The sequence below is a fragment of the Podarcis cretensis genome (assembly GCF_951804945.1).
Source record: "Podarcis cretensis genome assembly, chromosome: 8".
Taxonomy (NCBI): Eukaryota; Metazoa; Chordata; class Lepidosauria; order Squamata; family Lacertidae; genus Podarcis; species Podarcis cretensis.
In genome coordinates, this window is record NC_137177.1 from 37,911,687 (window position 1) to 37,933,485 (window position 21,799).

The following is a 21,799-nucleotide window of genomic DNA, read 5'->3' on the forward strand; positions in this document are numbered from 1 at the left end:
CTCTTGAGAGTCCCATGGACTGCAAGAAGATCAAACCTCTCCTTTCTTAAGGAAATCAGCCTTGAGTGCTCACTGGAAGGGGAGATCGTGAAGCTGAGGCTCCAATACTTTGGCCACCTCATGAGAAGAGAAGACTCCCTGGAAAAGACCCTGATGTTGGGAAAGATTGAGGGCACAAGGAGAAGGGGACGACAGAGGACGAGATGGTTGGACAGTGTTCTTGAAGCTACCAACATGAGTTTGACCAAACTGTGGGAAGCAGTGGAAGACAGGAGTGCCTGGTGTGCTCTGGTCCATGGGGTCATGAAGAGTCAGACACGACTAAACGATTAAACAACAATAAGTTGGGGGCTATCACTACAGCTTACGGTAGCGAATTACAGGGTTTAATAAGTATAGGTAGTAAAGCCACTGTGGGGTCAACATACTGCTCAGTACATTTCCAGTACAGTAACTGCAGAGTTTTGACAAATGTGCAAATTCATGCAAGCAGTTTTCATGCGCAACTTACATCAGTGTATGCACTTGAACCTAACGTATACTTTCTCTTTTTGTACACATCATTTGGTTGGAGAACAGCATTACAAAATTCAGGGAAGTGCAGATTTCTAAGGAGAGCTGCATTTAGTTCAACAAGTGCAAATCAGGTAGTTTCACATCCACCGTCCCTGCATAGCACCCACAGACATAAGTTACTCAACTGACAACTCTTTTGTCTTCAGACCAGATCTTCCCATTATTTCCTCATTAAGAGTGACAGATGCTCATGGGAGAAAGTCCGTACTTCAATGGTGCAATGATTTGGTATCTTGTTCTCTTTCTCTTTCTCTTTCTCTCCTCCTTCCTCCCCTCTCATCCTTTCCCATGGAAAAAGAAGAACCAAAGACAGAAGTTTGCACTCATTCAAGCTCAGGTCTTTGTGGGGGAAATGTGATGCATTTGGCAGCATGCTTTAAAATGGTTTTTGGAAAGAATACTTCCTGCACAGGAAAGGGGAAAAAAATAAGCTGCCCCATATTAAACAAGCTGTACCTTCACTGTATGCAGATAGTGAGGGGAGAGCAAAACCTGAGATGAGAATGGAGGACAACAACCCTGTAATGTAGGCCAGGCTTATGTCTGCCACACTGTAGGGGGGCTGGAGATGTAAAATAATAAAGGCAAACTTTTTCAGCAGGGGGCCGGTCCACTGTCCCTCAGACCCTGTGGGGGGCCGGACTATATTTTTTTGGGGGGTGGGGAAATGAACAAATTCCTATGCGCCACAAATAACCCAGAGATGCATTTTAAATAAAAGGACACAATCTATTAATGTAAAAACATGCTGATCCCCGGACTGTCCGCAGGCCAGATTTAGAAGGCGATTGGGCCGGATCCAGCCCCCGGGCCTTAGTTTGCCTACCCATGGCTTATGACAACCTTGCAGTGCTGTTCACTGTTATTATCCCATATATTGTAGTGGTGACAGGGGGAGGAGGGAGGGCTAGAGCTGAGGGAGAGTGACTCATAATGACAACTGCATAATGTGCTGCAGTATAGACCACCATTAACAACCTCCATATTGCAGGTTGTAGGTGTGAAGCATCTTACACATGGGTCCATCTAGCTCAGGATTGCGTACACTGACTGGCAGCAGCTCTCCAGGGTTTCAAGCCAGGGTCTCCCCAAGGCTTACCTGGAGATTCCACAGGGGCCATCAGCATGTATAGCAGCTGCTTGGTGGGATGGGGCAGACAATGAGAGACAGCGGCTTGTGGTGGTGGCTAGGGTTGGTGGCAAAATTCAAATCACAACCACAGCAACAGCCCTCCTCCAAACAACACCTCAGCCCAAGAGTGTGTTCAGCAGCCTCAACTTTTGTAGTTGGAGTCACGTCACCTCCCAAGTCAGGTGGGAAAAGACCTGCAAGGCAGGGAACACGTCTTCCAGGACTCGCAGCCAAGATTCTCTTGCAGGTCAAGGTTGCCCACTGAGCGTGCCTCATTTGAGCAATGTCAGAGACAGCAGTGGCAATGATGCAGCTATTTGGCTCCTCCTTCCTCTGGTCCCTGGCACAGTTGCTCCCCTTGATCTTTCTCCATGTGGACTTGACCCTCAAGCATCGTAATCAGAGGCACAAAGGTCCAATTGTACTCAGAGTGGACTTGAAAAGCCATCATGTTGCATTCGTCAGTCTGTTTCCTCATTAGGCCATCTGTTCAAAGGAAGATGCATTATCCACGGTCAAGCTCCATTTCTGGGTGGGGATGTGTGTGTTCTTTCGGTCATGTTCCTTCAGCCGCCGTGTTCTCCAAATCTGGCCTCAAGAAATCTTAGCAGGGACTGGTTCTTTTTTCCCGTGGGAACAGAAGCATTAAGTTGGCACTAAGCAAGCAGCACTGCCAGACCTCAGCTCGAGGCAGGCAGGTGTAGGGGACTCCCTGGTCCTGAATGGGGTAACTGTGCCCCTGAAGGACCAGGAGCACAGTCTGGCAGTCATTTTGGACTCACAGCTGTCCATGGAGGCACAGATCAATTCTGTGTCCAGGGCAGCTGTTTATCAGCTCCATCTGGTACACAGGTTGAGACCCTACCTGCCCGCAGACTGTCTCGCCAGAGTGGTGCATGCTCTAGTTATCTCTCGCTTGGACTACTGCAATGCACTCTATGTGGGGCTACCTTTGAAGGTGACCTGGAAACTACAACTAATTCAGAATACGGCAGCTAGACTGCTGATTGGGAGTGGCCACCGAGACCATATAACACCGGTCTTGAAAGACCTACATTGGCTCCCAGTATGTTTCCGAGCACAATTCAAAGTGTTGGTGCTGACCTTTAAAGCCCTAAATGGCCTCAGTCCAGTATACCTGAAGAAGCATCTCCACCCCCATCATTCTGCCTGGACACTGAGGTCCAGTGCCGAGGGCCTTCTGGCAGTTCCCTCGCTGTAAGAAGCCAGGTTACAGGGAACCAGGCAGAGGGCCTTCTCGGTAGTGGCACCCTCCCTGTGGAACGCCCTCCCACCGGATGTCAAAGAGAAAAACAACTACCAGACTTTTAGAAGACATCTGAAGGCAGTCCTGTTTAGGGAAGCTTTTAATGTTTAATACACTATTGTATTTTAATATTCTGTTGGAAGCCGCCCAGAGTGGCTGGGGAAACCCAGCCAGATGGGTGGGGTATAAATAATACATAATTATTATGATGATGATGATTGGGGGGACTTATTCTGTATTTTGTGTTTTTATACTGTAAACAGACCCATGATCTTCAGATGAAGGGACATAAATAAATTTTAACAACAACAGATGGGATAAAGTCTCCTTAGTGCTAGAACCCCACACTTTTACTTGTGTTCTTCTGTAAAACGGCATGTGTACTGATGTGGCAATTTCAAAATGCTTTGCAGCTTCCTGGAGTGTTTTTGCCCCATTGCAATGCATCTTTTTAACGCTGATAATGCCTCTGGTTTGCTTTAATGGAGGGCTAGAGAAGTGTGTGTGCATGTATGTTGTAGAAGCTAGCCTGCTGCAAAAAGGTAAAAAGGCACATTTATTGCTCCACCCATTTTTGCCTCTGGCACTGCCACCCACTGGCGTGTGGCCCTGGGAGGTTGCTCTGGACTGGGAATCTGGCCTTCAGGCTGAAAAAGGTCCCCAGGCCCTACTTTAGAAATGAAAAGGTGAGGTTTTTTGTGTAGAGTTCACATTTGGTGCTTGGCTCCGTGGAGAACCACCTGCTCTGCTGCTGGTGGGAAAACTCAGAGCAACCTCCAAAGACTGTTGAGGCAAACTGTGTGGCTTCAGGCAACAGGTACTTGCAGGTGTGATATCAAAGGCTGTTCAGTAGACCAGTGTGAGCAACTCAAACAGGCATCCTGCAAAACAGCTGCACTGAGCAGTGAAGGCCGCAGGCGCCCAACTGTAAAACAATGGAACCCTACACATGCATTTTGGGAAGCAAGTCCCATTGAGTTTAGCGGGTCTTATTCACAGATGACTTGGCATAGGATTGTAACCTCAGCATATCTCACTGCATTTGCCTGCTTTCATCTTTGCCAGCAAGAGCTGAAATTTGTGGTGCCAACCTGGTGCCCTCCAGATGTTTTGGACGGTCCCATCAGCATCTGTAGGGCACCAGGTTGGTGAAGGCTGATCTAGCAGAGTCACTTGTTAGAAGGATTAAGAATATGAGAAGTCCCTCCATATTAGCTGCTACTGTAAGGATCTGGTGTGAAATTGAAAGCCGGATATATGTGGGTCTATTACCTTTAACTTCCCCATTTTATAATGAATTTCTAAATCTGGAATCAACAATAATGGCAAATTTCCAGCAACGGCAAAATACTGGTTTAGAAAGCATAAAAATGATTCCACAGGGTCAAGTCATGGAAAGAAGGAAGCCTCCACTCTTCCAATATTTTCAAAATAGAGGTACAACCTCCTCTCTTACACAAATATATGGGGAGGTCAGGAAAGTGAACAAATAGTTACCGTAAACTTGGATGCATATCTGAGAAAATGGGTGTGAGATTTGGATCAAAGAATAACCAGGGAAAAATGGACTTGGATTTGGGACAAGTTCCATTCTAATATAATCTCAGCAGACCTAAATGATAACTACTTTATAACCATTTATCAATGGCATTTAATGCCTTATAAACTGAATTGGATAAATGTTGGAGATGTGGTTTAAATAAAGCAGAGTGCATACATATCTTTTGGAATTGTTCTCCAATAGAGATATTCTAGAAACCCATTCAGGCTTGGATATGTTAGGATATCATATATCCCTGGAACCTAAAATATTTCTGCTTGCTTATCTAAAAGTCGTTATTCTGGAAAATGATCAATAAATAGTGTTCAACCTTATAACTACTGCTAATATTATAATAGTTAAAAATGGGAGGAGCATATCTCCTACTACATCTGAATGGACTGAGAAAATTTAGTTCACAATAACTATGATTAAACTAATTTATTACAAAATATACATATAAGCTAGTCTAACAGGTTTATGGAAAAACGGGTATATTTGTAGTATTTTGGAACAAGAAGATCAGTGATAATGTCCAAAGTTATGCTGCTTTCAACCAGCTGTAACAGTATTTCTTTATGCTCTTTATCTTTCATTTATTTTGTTTATTATACAGACATGGGTGGCGTTGTGGTCTAAACCACTGAGCCTAGGGCTTGCTGATCAGAAGGTCGCGATTCGAATCCCCGCAATGGGGTGAGCTCCCATTGCTCGGTCCCTGCTCCTGCCAACCTAGCAGTTCGAAAGCACGTCAAGTGCAAGTAGATAAATAGGTACCACTCCGGTGGGGAGGTAAACGGCGTTTCCGTGCACTGCTCTGGTTCGTCAGAAGTGGCTTAGTCATGCTGGCCACATGACCTGGAAGCTGTACGCCGGCTCCCTCGGCCAATAAAGTGAGATGAGCGCCGCAACCCCAGAGTCGTCCGCAACTGGACCTAACGGTCAGGGGTCCCTTCACCTTTACTATTTTGTTTATTAATACAATAAAATATATTTAAAAAAAAAAATGGGGGTGGGGAGAACACGAGAAGCATCCTGCTGAAACAGGCCAATGGCCCATCTAGTCCAGCATCCTATTCTCATAGTGGCCAGCCAGATTCCTATGGGAAGCCTGCAAGCAGGAAACATGGACCACACAGAGAGAAATCTCCTACTCACAATCCCTCAACAGCTGGTATTCAAAGGCACACCGCCTCCAGTATTCGCCTTCCATAAATTTGTCTAATTCCCTTTTAAAGTTGTCCAGTTTGTTGGTTACCGCTACATCTGGGTAACTGTTTAAAGAAGTACTTAGTTCTGTCTGTCTTGATTCTCTCACCAATCAGCTTCTTTGAGGTTTATCCAATGTGCATTGTGCATTTTATATCCCTCTGCCTCACCCTTGACTGATCTAAACACCCCCTCAAACATTGCCACCTTATATTGGTAATTATTGAGTCCTCACAATCACAGGACAAAACCAAAACATTCTCACCTTAATCTATTCAGAACAATTTCATCAATTAAGGAGGTGTCTCCAGTCATACAGGCAGCAGGTTGGTATATATATATATATATATATATATACACTCAATGTATTTATGTTTTTAATATGAGTACTTGTCAAACCATTTTAGAGAAGGAATCTTCTCTCAGATAATTTTTATGTTGCTAGTTGGGCATCACATGTACTTGAGAAACCATGCTTCCCTCCCCTATCAGAAATGTAGGGTTTTTTCCCCCACATACAGTTTTATTCATATTAAAACAAGTCATTAGTTGTTGTTTTTTTAAAAAAATTCCCTCACACAATTCATTAAATACTGTATGTGTGTTCTCTGAAAGTGGGTCATTCCCCTGCTTTGCTTAACCCCTTCTCCCTCTGTCTTGTCGTTCTTCACTGCAGAAATTAAAACTGTAAACTCTTTGGGGCAGGGACCTGCCTGTTTGGGGTGAGGTTGTTTATGAAACTTTGCAAAGTGCTTTGTTCACTGATTGCGCAAGGAATGCATTAAACGTTCCAGCCAGCCAAGGATGTTCACTTGGGCAGATCTTGCAGAAAGAAACCCCTTCACTGAACCTCATCCCTGTTGTGCGACGGGGAGGGAAATGCACTCTGCACATGCTTTGGGAGCATGGATCTATTCTCATTTAAAGCACGGAACCGTTGTCAGTCTGCACTGAACATGCCTTGCGTTGGCTGAGCATCGAACATGAATTTATTCCCACTAGATGCGTGGGAGGGCGGAGAACGCAGCGCACCCTGCCCTGGTTCCAGAGCAATTCACATAGATTCTTACATTCAAGGAGTCGGAGGGCTGACAGAGCCAGCACCCGGGGGTCATTTTAGATCCTGTAATCTTACGGGGAAAGGGATTGGGGGCTCTTCCCTTCCTCCGGCACTTGAGGGCCTCCTCTCTCAATCTCCTTTCGTGAAGCTCCCAAACCCTGCTGGCCCCACTGCACTCTGCACATGCTCGGCATTCGGCGCTCTCCTTTCGCAAGTCTGAAAAAGCCCGATCAGTGACGAGCGAGCACGTGCGGGGATCGAGTGCCCCCGGAGGGGGAAACACCCACCCAGACGCCGCCGCTGCCACCTCCGCGGCCGCCGACGAGTCATCCTTTCCCCAGCAGCGAGGGACCTTGTTCCACTCCCTGCAGACGAGAAGAAGCGCGTAAGAGGAAAGTCCAGCCCCGGGACGCGCGGAGAAGCAGCAGCAGCAGCAGCAGCCGCCCTAGCGCAAGGAGACGCGCCAGAGCAGGTGGGCCGCGGCTCTCTCTCTCCGAAGGGGCGGGCAGGCGGGCGGCTTCCCCACGCCGAAGAGCGCCGCGCCCAGCGTCTTCTCCGCCTCCTCCGCGCAGCCTTTGCGAGGCGCGTCGCTGGCGGGCAGCAGGTGAGCCGGGGAAAGGGGGCGCGCGCTTGACGTCGGGGACGGGCTGGGTGCGCGCTTACTCGCTGGGGTTCCGCGCTCGCCTTCTGTCAGGCTTAGGATCGGGCTGCCCGGTGCATCTGTTTCAGTGGGGTAAGTGCGCGCGAGCCCCTGTTTACAGGACGCTAATTGCGTGCATTGCAGTTAATTATTCTCAACCCACCCCCCCTTTTAAATGGAAATGGCAATCGCGGAGCAAACCGAGCAGGGGAGGGGGGGTTTGGCGTGCTTGGTTCGCCCCCACGCCACCCCACGCCACCGCTGTGCTTTGCAGCCGAAGGGAAGCCTTCAAATCCCGGTGGAAACGGAGAAAGGGGGGTGGCATGTTGAATTTCTCTCCAGGTCACCCCCACCTTGCCCTTGCCCGTGCTTGCATAAGAAAAGCCGTTCAGTTTAATTGCACGCAGCCGTGTAATGATTAAGCCGTGCCCAGTCTGTTTTGATCCCAGAGCACCTTTCGCCAGGCGAAACCTGGGGAATTGTTCTCTAAGAGGCTGCGCTATGCTTTGAGCGGCCTGATCCTGTGCTTATTGTCTTGGGTTCCGTCGGGTTTGATCCCCAAGTCAGCGTGGATTAGGATGTCAGCCTCGCCACTGCGACCATAAAGTCGCTGGGATTTGGGTTAATTTCTGGCTTACCTCCGGGTAAGGGTGGCAGGCATCTTGGAATGTCGTGGGCAGGATCCAACCAAAGTAGGGCTTTGAAAGCCTCTTTTGGGAGTTGAAGAGGTGTGAGTGTTTTAAACGTTGAAGTCCTAGGCATGCTTTAGTTCATAGAATTATATAGAGTTGGAAAGGGACCCCCAAAGGACATCTAGTGCAACCCGCTGCAATGCAGGAATCACAGCTCAAGAAGCCCTGACAGATGGCCAGCCAGCCTTGGAAAATGTCCAGTGAAGGAGAGTTCACCTTTTGAGGGAGTCTGTTTTGCTGTCAAACAGCTCTTACCACCAGACAGTTCTTCCCATTGTTGGGAGTCTGCCACACTGAATACTCTGGGGATTATTGCAGAGTGAAAATGCATAGGATTATGGTGCATTTCTCGCCCTTCAAAAAGAAATGTCGTTTCAAAATGTTTAAATACTTGGGGTGGACCATGTCCTTATCAGTATTCACCAGCCAGACAAGGAATGCAAACTGGTTTCCATAGCTACACTAGGGAAGGACCAATCACCTTGTGATGTGGTGATCAGAACAGGAACTCATTCATGCCTCAGCCTAAAGACTGTAAGTAGCCTCATGGCCAATTTCATTGTGAAATCTGTAGTCTATTTTTATATTTTAGTGGGTATGTTAGGGACTTTCTTTTCTTCGTTTTATACAGTTGCGGCATCTCCTGTTTTGTACCGTTCTAATCCTTTGTAAACTGCTTTGGGTCTTTTTAACAACAGCAGCAGCAAATTAATCGGGATTCAAACAAATAGTAATAACTTAAGACAGCCCTCAAGGTGGAGCAGGGTGAAATTCTAAATTAGATAAGTAAAATAAATGGGGGTGGGAACCTAAATAGGATTATTCAGTCCTATGGAGGTAGTTGCTTCAATTGCAGCTCAGAACTGCTCTTTGTTTGGGTGTGTGAGAATCCAGTCATGGCATTATGAAGCAGGGAGATGAAAGGACCCCCCCATGGACCCCCCTCAATGTACACACTTGCTCTCCTCAGTTGATTAATGCAAAATTCATGTTTGTGAGCCCCCCCCACTCCAATTTTCAATTCTTAATCATTAGCACGGCATACAATCCCCACTGGGCTCATAACCTGCATTGTGCAGCTGAGGTCCGGGCGTTCTCCGCCAAAGCGCCGGCAATTGTTCATACGGTGCCGGGAAGTGAGCTAAAGAGAGATATTTGACTGTTTTACTTTAGCACTGGGGAAAGTGACTGATGATATGCGTAATAAAGGGAGACTAAATGGGGGGGGGTGCGGCGGGGGGGGGGAGAGGTAGGAAGACCCTGAATCCAGATCAGAGACCCTGGGTAACCAATTGCTACAGTTACAGGTAGGTAGCCATGTTGGTCTGCTGTAGTCAAAACAAAATTTAAAAAATCCTTCCAGTAGCACCTTAGAGACCAATTAAGTTTGTTATTGGTATGAGCTTTCGTGTGCATACACACTTCTTCAGATACCATGCACACGAAAGCTCATACCGATAGCAAACTTAGTTGGTCTCTAAGGCGCTACTGGAAGGAATTGCTACAGTATATGCCTCCCAAAGGACAACCCCCCCCCCAATCTGGTGGTCTATCCAACATGTAACATTTGCTGTGCTGGGCTGTGTTTGCTTCTTACATTCAAAATATGTACCGTATTTTTTGCTCTATAAGACACACTTTTTCCCTCCTAAAAAGTAAGAGGAAATGTGTGTGCGTCTTATGGAGCAAATGCAGGCTGCGCAGCTATCCCAGAAGCCAGAACAGCAAGAGGGATCGCTGCGCAACGATCCCACTTGTTGTTCTAGCTTCGCCGTGCGAAGCCTCTTCAGGGCAGCAGGGAGCCTTCATCCTCCTGCCCTGAAGAGGCTTCGTGCGGCTATCCCAGAAGCCAGAACAGTGAGAGGGATCAATCCCTCTTGCTGTTCTGGCTTCTGGGATTCAGAATATTTTTTTTTCTTGTTTTCCTCCTCCAAAAAGTCTTATGGTCTGCTGCTTCTTATAGAGCGAAAAATATGGTATCTTGGGAACTGTAGTTTACCCTTCACACAGTTGCAGTTCCCAGTGCCCTTCGCAAACTACAGCTCCCAAGATTCTTTGGGGGAAATCATGTGCTTTAAATGTATGTTGTGCGTGCAGCCTTAGATATATAGTACAGTAATTTGCAAAATCAGAATTGCAGAGTTGGGAGGGATCCCAAACTTCATCTAGTCCAACCCTCTGCAGTGCTAGAATCATAGGTAAGGAATCTCTGACAGATGGCCACCCAGCGTCTGCTTAAAAACCTCCAATTCCAACCAGCTGTCTTGGCAAGAGGGCCACATCTCAAGTGCAGAGTCTGAGACCATGCTGTTCTGGTTAGCTGGTGCAGTGTAGTGTATTGGTTAGAGTCTTGGACTACTGCATCCACACACTTAGGGCTGCGTACACACCATACATTTAAAACCCATTACTTCCCACAAACAATCCCGGGAACTGTAGTTCACCTCTCACAGAGCTATACTTCCTAGCACCCATAGCAAACTACATTTCCCAGGATTCTTTGGGGGGAATTAAATGTGCTTTAAGTGTTTGCACGCAGCCTTAGATACAGGTTATGCTGCATGATCAGAGTGTGGTGAATGTTGACATTTGTGTCTTGTGAGTCCTAGATGAACTCTAGAAGTTCTTCAGATACACAGGTGGTTCCTTGCTGCTCGATCATAACAGTGACTTTAAGCTGACAATATTTAGGTCACCTGAGTATCTATGAGTTTTCAAACATTTTCAAAGACTGTTTTGTGGCTGTCAGTTTTCACCACCATGTGTGAGAGAGACAAGTACACACACACTAAGTGTGGTGCATTCTAAGGACTGGATTAGAAGCGATGAGAGCAGACCCCTGAGTTAGAATTTAGTCAATTCTTTTTGAAGGGGGTGGGGTGGGTGGGGGCTTGCAAAGCACAGCTTGGTTGAACGCAAGGGCAGCTGAACTCCTTGCCTGCATCACCCCCTCCCTCAAAAAATCTGGTTTCCACCTGGTTGAGCTCCATAATTGAAAATAATGTTTAGGTGGCGAAAAGTTATTTCAGCTCAGCTCGACTCTTCCCTCCCCCTTTCATCCACTGGTGCTGTGCTTAAAGTCCCTCTTTCCCTTCTACTTTTATAGGTATTTGCCATAACCGAGCTGGGTCATGCTCCCAGCACCTCTAGTTATGCCCTCTTTCATACATTACATTGGGCAAACTATGTTTCCCCAAATGTGTACCTGCCGCTTGATACTTGAGCTCATTTGGCATCCTCCGTTATGTCTATTGCATGTGTGATGTGGACCTCAGTTATGGCACTGTTAAAATGTGCAATTCTGTGTACCAACTAGGGGCTGTGCCCCTGCTCCCTTCCCTCATCAACTCCTCTACCCCCACTTGCCACCCCTCCTAACCTTTGCTCCCCCTTCCCTCTCCCTTCCACTGTAACTCATTGACCTTCCTCATCTCACCTCATGCTGCTGCTGCCGCCACTACCACCATGGATTTCAAGGCAGCTGCCTGATGCAGGAGTGAGAAAGCCACCAAATCAAGTGCCTCTGAGCATTAACAGATTGCAGGAAGGAACGGCTTGAAAGGCACAAAAGATAGATAGAAGCCTTCTTCCTCTTAGACCTTCTGCGATGTGGTGGCAGGAAGTCCAGGTGAGCTGCAGAGAAGCCCCCTCCCCACTCCTTTTAGATCTTTTCCTGTGGGAAGGAGGAAAGTGGGACAGCCCAGGTGAGCTGTGCAGAGCCCCACCCCTTTAAACCTTCTCCTGTGAGGAAGATGCAAGCAGACCAGGTGAGCTGCGGAGGAAGAGGTAGGGTCAGCTCCTCAGTAGCCATCCAGATCATATAAAGGTAAAGGACCCCTGACAGTTAAATCCAGTTGCGAACGACTCTGGGGTTGCGGTGCTCATCTCGCTCTATAGGCTGAGGGAGCCGGTGTTTGTCCACAGACAGTTTTTCTGGGTCATGTGACCAGCATGACTAAGCCGCTACTGGTGAAACCAGAGCATTGCACGGAAACGCCATTTACCTTCCCACCGGAGTGGTACCTATTTATCTACTTGCACTTTGTCATGCTTTCGAACTGCTAGGTAGGCAGGAGCTGGGACCGAGCAATGGGAGCTCACCCCATTGCAGGGATTCGAACCGCCGACCTTCTGATCGGCAAGCCCTAGGCTCAGTGGTTTAGACCACAGTGCTACCCACATCCTTATCCTGATCATAGGAGAGGGCTAAAATGATGGTGTCAGTGATCTGGCCACTGCCCTCCAACAATGGCCCAGCAACTCTTTGAAGGTTGTCATCATGCTGCAATTCACAGTGCCACCTATCTGTGGCCAAGCAAACTGCAGCATGATGACACTCTTACATTTTTTATTATATAGTAAGAGAAGATAGTCAACTACCAAGCTTTATAGGAAGGAGAGAAGCTTTTAGCCTTTCTGAGTTTGTCAAGCTGGGCCTGGATTGTACCACTTCAGGCTGCAGGTGGGGCAGGTACATGATGACGTGCACCTCGGTACAAAAAGCATTCACTTCATGTAGAAAATTGGCACCTTCTCTCTGCCATCTTATTCCCTTTTGTGCAGGGAGGCGGGAGGGAGGGAGGAGGAGCATTCTTAGAGTTGGCCACCTCACTGAGAACTGGAACATAGCTTGACTGCATCACTGAGAGCTATAATTTATGAAACGTGGGCCAGTGTGTCCCTCTTGTTGCAGAGGGATGAGATCCTCCAGCGGGAGACCTGACTGTTTGATGTTGGGCCTTTCCTGTTCCTGTCATGAGGAGTTTCAGTACCTTCCCTAACTTTGTGCCCTCTAGATGGCACTGGGTCATGCTGGCTGGGGCTTCTAGGAATTGTTGTCCAAAACAACTGGGAAATACAGCTGGCAACTGGCAGCCCATGAACTCAGTCTGGCCCCTTGAGAGATATTTCATTGATGTGCATCTTCAAACACAGCAGGTGGAGGAAGAGGTAGACAGGAGTGGACAAGAAGAGGGACTTTCTGCCCCATCTTCCTTAACCCAAGTCTGTTTCCTTGCTGACTTGTACTTCAGGGTTTCCCTTCTTCACTGTGACCAGTGGGTTGAGTGGCTGACCTTTGCCTTTTCCAAGCAGCAGACGTTGACCATACTGGGTGCCAGCCACATTGTCTGTGTGACACAAGGCATGATGTCAGCCTCATCCTCCCACACAATGTTATGTTCCGCTCCTCAGGAATGTCTCCTGAAGTTCTGGTTTTACAAGTCCAGCACTGCACTTGGCTCATGAGAAGCTCCTACACAAGTGTGCCCTGAAGTGGCTGACATGGAGTGGGAAATGGAGCAGGGTCCATCAGCCTCCCCTTTCATTGCCTTTAGATAGGACGAGAAATGTGGTCTGTGATCCTTTGGAAGAAGAATAGTCCCATTTGCTCCCAGAAATTGGACATTGAAGTTGGTCTCCTCCTTCAGTTCTGGAGTTGGTTCCTGTGTGTCTCCCTGCAGTTTTAACCCTCTGTTTGTAGTTATTGCCTCTGCTTTTGGCAAGAGCCTGCTTTACTTTTTTTGTTCATTTTGCTATTCTCAGACAGCGTGCTAGCAAGAGCATTCTTCATGCAGCTGAGATGTGGCTTCCTTCTAATGCAAGATGGTTCAATGCGCTTTGTTTCCGACTCCTAGATGCTTTCACGAGAGTGACATGTTGGGCTTGGTGACACGGCATTTCTGTGATGTTTTTCTGTGACGCTAACAGAAAGTGTCACTTTGTTTCCTAGCAGAACAATTTGTCACCCCAAACAAGGAGTCCATTCACCTCAGCACTGGGATAGTGATTCATTGGCAAGGCAAAAGGTTGCCAAAATATTAAAGGATTAGCATAATAATTTCCCAGCAGCATGTTGGACAAGATTTGCTAGTGCATTGTGAGAACCAAATTTAATTAATAGATCATATCCACCCAAATTCCCCACACCCAGAAGAGGCTGCCAACTGCACCCCTGTATGGTTTGTTGTTCTGGCTTTGCCTCCTCCCATTCAGCACTCACCAGGTGCCAAGTGTGACTTGGAGCATTCAGTAACGGCCACAAAGAGGCAGCAGAATTAGTCCTCGGAGGCTGCCTCCTGCATCTCTGAGAACCGCTGTTCCGATCTTACTCCAGTTGAAGGAGATACTTCTTTTGAGTTGCAAATAAACACAGGTCCTTGGCTCTGCCGAAAGCAGGCAGCCATTATATTTTAAAAGTTAGAACTTTTTGGGTGTCTGAGTGAAGCCTGTCTGCAACTGCAATTAAATAGCAGAAGTGTACTCTCTGCTATTTAAAAGTTTGGCAAAGACTCGGTCATGGCTTGATCAGCCTGGGATGGGATCCAGTACCATGTCTGAGATGTGCGGTATCCACTGTGCGGTATTACTGATCTAAGCAGCTTCTTTCAGCATGGACCAGCCCTTCCCCAGCTGTTACCTTCCAGATGTTTTGGACTACAACTTCCATGCTGGGGGCTGATGGGAGTTGTAGTCCAAAACATTTGGAAGGTATCTGCTTGGAGAAGTCTGCTGTTACTGGTAGAAATAATTTCAGCAAGAATTAGCACTTATTAGTATCTAACAAAGGGACGCAGGTGGCGCTGTGGGTTAAAGCCTCAGCGCCTAGGACTTGCCGATCGAAAGGTCGGCGGTTCGAATCCCTGCGGCGGGGTGCGCTCCCGCTGCTCGGTCCCAGCGCCTGCCAACCTAGCAGTTCGAAAGCACCTCCGGGTGCAAGTAGATAAATAGGGACCGCTTACCAGCGGGAAGGTAAACGGCGTTTCCGTGTGCGGCTCTGGCTCGCCAGATGCAGCTTTGTCACGCTGGCCACGTGACCCGGAAGTGTCTCCGGACAGCGCTGGCCCCCGGCCTCTTGAGTGAGATGGGCGCACAACCCCAGAGTCTGTCAAGACTGGCCCGTACGGGCAGGGGTACCTTTACCTTTACCTTTAGTATCTAACAAATTGTGTTGCCCCTTGCTGTGAGCCTTCATTGTGGGCTGAATATTATAATTATGTCAGTTGTCTGTGGCAAATAAATAAATAACCATAATCAGATATAATCAGATGCAGCAGAAAGGCCCTGCTGGATAAGGGCAAAGGGACCCCATCCTGTTCTCACAGTGTGGACAACCAGACACTCCAAAGGAGAAGCCTGTGAGCAGGACTTGAGGGCAACAGCTTGTGAAGCCCAGCCACTGGCATTCATAAGCAGTGGAGGGAGAACATTGCCATGGCAGCCAGTAGCTGCTGGTTGCCTTATCCTCCATGAAGTGAGCTGGCCCCCTAGAATTCCTGCCTTGCAGGGGGTTGGACTGGATGACCCTTTGGGTCCCTTCCAACTCTACAATTCTATGATTACATGCTGTGCAAGTAACCCCGCTTCTGTCTTGGTGCCTGGCAGGAAGAAAAGGGCAGTGCTCAGTTGGAGATTGCGCCAATAAGTTCCTTTCTCCCAGCTCCAGTGGAGCCCTTCTGTCTGTCATGTCTGCAGTTTCATTCTTCCTCTCTCTTCTTTGTGAGAAAAGGGGGGGGGGTGCTTGCAGAGAGAGGAGCTAAGGAGCGGACCGCAGTGACAGGCCTCCTGTTCATTTGCAGTTACTCTGAAGAGGGGATTTTCCTCTGGGCGTTCAGTTGAGGTGAGGGAAGCAGTTCCTGCTGGGATTCCCTTTCCTGCTCCCCCCCCCACTGCCGCCACCACCACTTTTCCTTTGTATCTGGTCTCCCAAGAGGGCATCCTGCCTGAGGCACTTGAGCACTTCCTTGCTGCTGCTTCCCTTCCAAAGGCTGTCAGAGAGGGCAAGTTGAAAGGAGTCCAAGAGCTGCACATGCAGCCTTCCTCAGCTTGCAGCTGCTGGGCAGCCACCCGTGCAGCGTGGTTTGGAGTGGGACCAGGAGCAGTGACTGCTGATCAAGCCAGCTGGGGAATACTGTGTGGTTGTTTTCTAAAATAGCTCTTCACCTAGAACCCAAACATCGAAAAACCACTTGTTCAAAAAACAAACACAGCTGCAACTTTGACACGAGAGGAAGGCACAGTCTCATATCTGTTTAGCACAGGGCTGGATGTGGCCCTCCAGGAATCTCTCTCTGGCCCTTGGGATTCTCTGTAGGCCAGACTTTGCTTTGCACCCTCCTTGAGTGCTTTTGCAGCCATAAAGGTGTCCCCTCTAGTTTTTGTCTGCATTCAGGTAGTCTCCTCACATCTCTCTCCCTGTCTCCCCCAGCTCCCCAATTTATTCTCCCCCCCCCCCATGTGCATGCACACACTAGCACAGGCAGGCCCCACAGCTCTTGCACAGAACAGGCTGTGGCTGCAAAATGTTACATATTTGGTTGTGATCCAGGTTTTCAGCGAGCGCTTTGAAGGGAGAGGAGGGGGCTGGGAGGTTGAGATGCAGCAAGGCTGCAAACAGCCATAGGGTGGGAGGGTCGCAAGAAGCCTCTCCTCCACACAGTCCTGCTAAAGTGTGTGGGGATTTAAACCCAAGTCTCCCAGGTCCTAGTCCAATACTCTAACCACTACACCACCACTGGCCTTCTGTTCCATTTCAGTTTTCTGTGAATCTCACGGGTGGGGGGATCCCATTCTCTTCCACATGCCTGGGGGGTAAACCTGGATGCACATCTTTTGGGGCTGCATTCTTGGGCAAGTCATGTGACTTGCACGAGAGCATGGTGCCCCAAAACACGTATCTTTCAGGGCCATGCTCTTGTGGGAGCCAAAACAGGACATCCCAGGAGCCAACTGGAAGCCAGGGTGTCTTCTGTAATTTCTAGGATGTTTTGTTTAAAATGGGCCAGTTGAGGGGTATGAGATCCTCAGGTCCAAATGCCACCTTCCAGACCTCTCTGTCAGAATTCCACCCAGAATTCTACACACCTCACCAGCCCTACTTCACTGCCTCCCACCTAGTCTTTGCCTGGCTGGAATATGTCCCTGAATTCTGACGATGCTTCTTGCTTGGCCTGGAAGGAGGAGAGGAAGAGCTCTCTCTCTCTCTCTCTCTCTCTCTCTCTCTCTCTCTGTAGGTGTGTGTAGAAACTAACTACTACACAAGGGTAGAATTAACAGTAATTGCTCCAACCGCTTCTGTGTCTGCCTCCACCTGCCTCTGGCATGTGGCCCTCAGAATGTTGCCCAGAAGAGAGTGCGGCTCTCTGGCTGAGAAAGGATTCCCAATCCTTGGCTTTATCTCTCGCCCTCTCTCCTAAAAGGGTGCCTGGAGCATTCCCCAGGTGGGTATTTCCACGAGGAATGGCCACTCAGGATGCAGTTGCCAGCTTCCCAGCTGCCCCTCAGAGCAGCTGTCATGTGGCAAGAGCCTTTGACTGTGGTCACCCAGCAAGATGAGCAACATTTGGCAGGGAGGGTGGCCCAAGTCCTGCTTGCCTTGTGGGCAAACCAGTTGTGGCCACTCCTTGGTGCAAATTGCACACAGGTGTCTTCAAAAGTTCACAGTCTTCTATTATAACGCTGTGTGTGCGAATCGGTTTATCCTGAAGGAGGAGTGAAGGCCGAAACAGGCGGAAAATCAAGTGAATGGCAGAAGGTAGGGACTCCCCCCCCCCCCGCGCCTTTTCTTCAGAAGCAGAATTTCACACTGAATATGGTATGGATTGCAAAGCGTGCTGTGGGGTCCTGAGACCCGTGGCTTTAATTTACAGCAGAAGAACTGCTGGAGAAGTTCGGAAGAACAGGCAGAGCATTCATGCCAAATTCCATTAATTCTTTGTGCTTTTGTGACTGCCCTGCAGCTGAAGAAGAACGATGGAGAGCCAAAAGTATGGCGGGCAGCCTCACTTTTTATCTTGCAACACAGAATCTCCCATTTAAATTGAACCTCTGAATTTTTCATTAGGAGGGAAGCTGCCCTGCCCTCATTCTTCTTACAGCAGGATTTTGTCAGTACGGAAAGTTATTTGGCTAAGGAGAGGAGTTAAGTTGTCTTCAAGCTGGGTACGGGTGTGCGGGAGGTTCCTTGACATACGTTTTCTTTTATAAAGAGATTTTCAAGGTGGGTAAGGGAGGAAATGCAGTTGGAAACGGGATGGTGGGAGTTGCAGACCAGAATATCTGGCGGGCAGCAGGGTGGGGAAGGCTGCATTCATGGGCTCCTCCTTCAGCGATGGGCACTTCACTTTATTTCATTTGTTGGATTTGTCTTCTGCTGTTCAACCTCAAGGCAGTATATAATATAAAGGCACAAAATAGTACCAAAAAAATTCCACAAAGCCAGCAATCTCAAACAAATACCAGAAAGCAAAATACTGAATTATCAAATTGCTCTCTGTTAGATGAAGGAGAGCAAGGGGAAATCTGACAGAGACAGGCTTGTTGTGCTTCAGCACTAAGAGATGAGGAGAAGCTGTATTTGCCCCAAATTCCTGAGGGTTCTGGGTACTGGCATGTCTGCGGAAGCTGATCCCCTCTGGTTTTGTAACAGAGGATTGCTGGGTTGATCCTCTTGTAATGGATGTCATTGATCCTACAGATTTGCCCATTCCTGGTGCCTGTCCAGCTCCTCCATGTAACTCTGCCTGGGATCACACAGCAGAGAGCAATTTGATAGTTTGATGCCCCATGCAAGCAGACAGTTCCTCTGACCACCTCTCCACTGGGACAGTTCTATTTTCTCTGGAAATTGCAGCACTTATAGCCCCAAACCCTAGAAGCGAATCAAAAGAGAATTGCGGGGAGGAATGAGTGGGGGACCAGGGATGGGCAAACTTGTCCATTTTGGTTCTCTCTGTTTCCTAATATTAAGCCCAGTTCTCCACATTTCTGCAGCAGTTTGCTTGTTTTTTAAATCATGAAAATTCACCACCCTTTTAGTGCTACTTTAGCCTAATAAACACATATTTGTAAGCAGTCTTTCCCTAATATAATGCATTTTTGTATGCTATTTTCACTGATATGTGTGTTTTCATGCACATCTCCCCTAACGCTTGCATTGCAATATTATTAGACATTTGAATTTCCAAGGATAGTTGCATTTCCGTTCAAATTAGGTGGTTCCTAGTTTAAATGCGGGACGCAGGTGGCGCTGTAGGTTAAAGCCTCAGCGCCTAGGACTTGCCGATCGAAAGGTCGGCGGTTCGAATCCCTGCGGCGGGGTGCGCTCCCGCTGCTCGGTCCCAGCGCCTGCCAACCTAGCAGTTTGAAAGCACCTCCGGGTGCAAGTAGATAAATAGGGACCGCTTACCAGCGGGAAGGTAAACGGCGTTTCCGTGTGCGGCTCTGGCTCGCCAGAGCAGCGATGTCACGCTGGCCACGTGACCCGGAAGTGTCTCCGGACAGCGCTGGCCCCTGGCCTCTTAAGTGAGATGGGCGCACAACCCCAGAGTCTGTCAAGACTGGCCCGTACGGGCAGGGGTACCTTTACCTTTACCTTTAGTTTAAATGCAAGCACGGTCAGATTCCTCCTCCCACCCTCATGGGCATCCTGGCCGGCCCCTGGGGCTTCCTGGGGCTTTACCTGCTGTTTCCAGAGTATTACATCACGGGAGGACAGCTCATAGTGACAGGAACATTCCCCTTGCTTATCTAATCCCCTGGGGAGCACTCAGTTCTCTCTCTGACCAAGCAGAGACTTCTTTTTATAATGTCCTATTGTTCTCTTTAGCACAGCCCGTTGAAGTAAGGGGCTGGCTGGTGTGCCTTCTAAATATACCCCAAGGCCTGCTTGGAACAGCCTGCTTAGGGTGGAGATAAGGCTGTTTGTTCTGCGTCCGTTCCAGGATGTGTGGCTGCAGAAAATAAAGAAATGGCCAAGGAGGAAGCCAAGCCTGACCTTCTGAGATAAGACTGCTCCCGCCACAAGTGTGTGCCTGCGCTTCTGCTGCCAGGGTGCATTTTGACACACATTGGTCTGGATGCTGTTTGGTTTCTAAGAACAGGAAAGCTTCTAGAAACCACAGCTAACCGGCTGGCACAAGATACGATGTCCTCTATGACAGCTGGCAATGGTCTAGCTTGCGTGGTATGGCCCCAGAGGAGAGTGGCACTGGAGCCAATCTGCTGGCTGCCAGAAGGAGCCTGTTCCAAGAGCTTGGGTATACACAATTTTCATATACAGTGGTACCTCTGGTTATGTACTTGATTCGTTCTGGAGGTCTGCTCTTAACCTGAAACTGTTCTTAACCTGAAGCACCACTTTAGCTAATGGGGCTCCTGCTGCCACTGCGCTGCTGGAGCACGATTTCTGTTCTCATCCTGAAGCAAAGTTCTTAACCCGAGGTACTATTTCTGGGTTAGCGGAGTCTGTAACCTGCAGTGTGTGTAACCCGAGGTACCACTGTACATGCAGAACACTTGGAACCGGACCCCTGTGTAAGATGTGGCCATATTATGCTTCCTCCTGCTGTCCTACCAGGAGCAGTGAGCATGTTTTGACTCTCTTTCTGTGGCTTTGTCCCATTGATGCAGGAGGTTAACTACTTCCCTGCCTTGGTGACCACAAGGATGGAGCCTTCCTCTCCCTGCCCATCTCAGGCCAGAGTTCTCTTCCACACACACCCTGCCCCTGTGGGTTGTTTCTTGTGGTTCTCACCCATTGCGCCTTGCCCACAGACTCCCTCCTGAGCATGGTTGGCCCAGGACACTTGGCTACCTGAAGGGGAGCCACGAGGAAGACCACCCACTCAGCTCAGGCTGGTGCTTTGAATGGCCTTGCTTGGTTCCTCCCCTTGTTTCCTGCTGCATCTCAGAACCAGCTGTCTTGGAAGCCTGGCTTGGTTTTTGCACCCATCATGGATACACATTGCCTCCCACAGCCCTCCCCAACTTGATGACATTCAGATACTGTTGGACTATGGATCCAATCAGTGCTGGCTGTGGCTGGTGGGAGTTGTAGTCCACAACCTCTGGAGGGCATCAGATTTGGGAAGGCAAGCATACTTCAGCAGGGCAACTATAAAAGAAAGAAAAAAGTTGTTACAGGAATGATAGACCCTGCATGAAATTATGACACTTGAAAAGAGTCTAATTGAGTTTGGCTGGCAGGCAGTGCCCTGATTGCAGAGATCGACTCAAGTCCTCTTTTATGACGACTAAACTGCAAGGACTAGTTTGTGCAGAAAAGTCCTCTTATCTGCCGAACTCTTGCCTCTTCTCCCCACCCACCTCTTTTCTCTCTTCATTTGACATTTCTGTCTCTGAATTTATGCTTTTCTGCTGGGTGAGGAGGAGCTGTTTGCTCCAGTTTCAACAGGAGTTGCTGGCTTGGGCCTTATTTGGAAGGCCAGGAATGCAGAAGGGATTAACACTGAGTCTTTGCACCATGAGCTCAGCTAGGTAGGTGCAAGCAGAGTGAATGCAAGGCTGGTTGGAGATAGGCAGAGGCAGAGGGTGGGGGAGAAGAGAAGCTTCTTAGCCAGAACTTCACTTACCTGCACTAATGAGCGTCATCCACCCCAACCTGCTTCTCTTTTTCACCATGTTGAAGGAGAAGTAAAACTGGGTACTCCGCACACCACCTGAACTCCTGTAGGATGCACAGCCCAAAAGATTATTTTCCAGCTCTTCTGGGGCTTGAGCTTTTGGGTGTCTCCCCAGATTCTTAACCATTTTCTCTCATTGCTCATACATTCCACCTTCCATTGAAGTAGACCCTCAGTTGTTCTTCTGGAAAGGACTATGCCGACTTCTGAAACATTGTGGGATGGGCAACCGGTGGCCTTCCTGGTGTTGCTGGACTCCCAG

General features: G+C 48.5%; 1 protein-coding gene across 7 annotated transcripts in view; it reads left to right on the forward strand.

Annotated features, from left to right (window-relative positions):
• The first annotated feature begins 7,291 nt into the window (after positions 1-7,291).
• Positions 7,292-21,799, forward strand: part of ADGRG1 (adhesion G protein-coupled receptor G1) — a 40,939-nt gene continuing 26,431 nt past the window's right edge. The window contains exons 1-2 of one of the 7 annotated variants that reach the window (XM_079988403.1): positions 7,383-7,517; positions 19,837-19,945. The gene's annotated coding sequence lies outside the window, so the exon portion shown is untranslated. Of the gene's footprint in view, positions 7,518-7,914; positions 8,651-17,629; positions 17,649-19,721; positions 19,946-21,799 lie in introns of those variants that run through there. The other 6 variants (XM_079988402.1, XM_079988404.1, XM_079988405.1 and 3 more) reach the window with 6 other exon arrangements.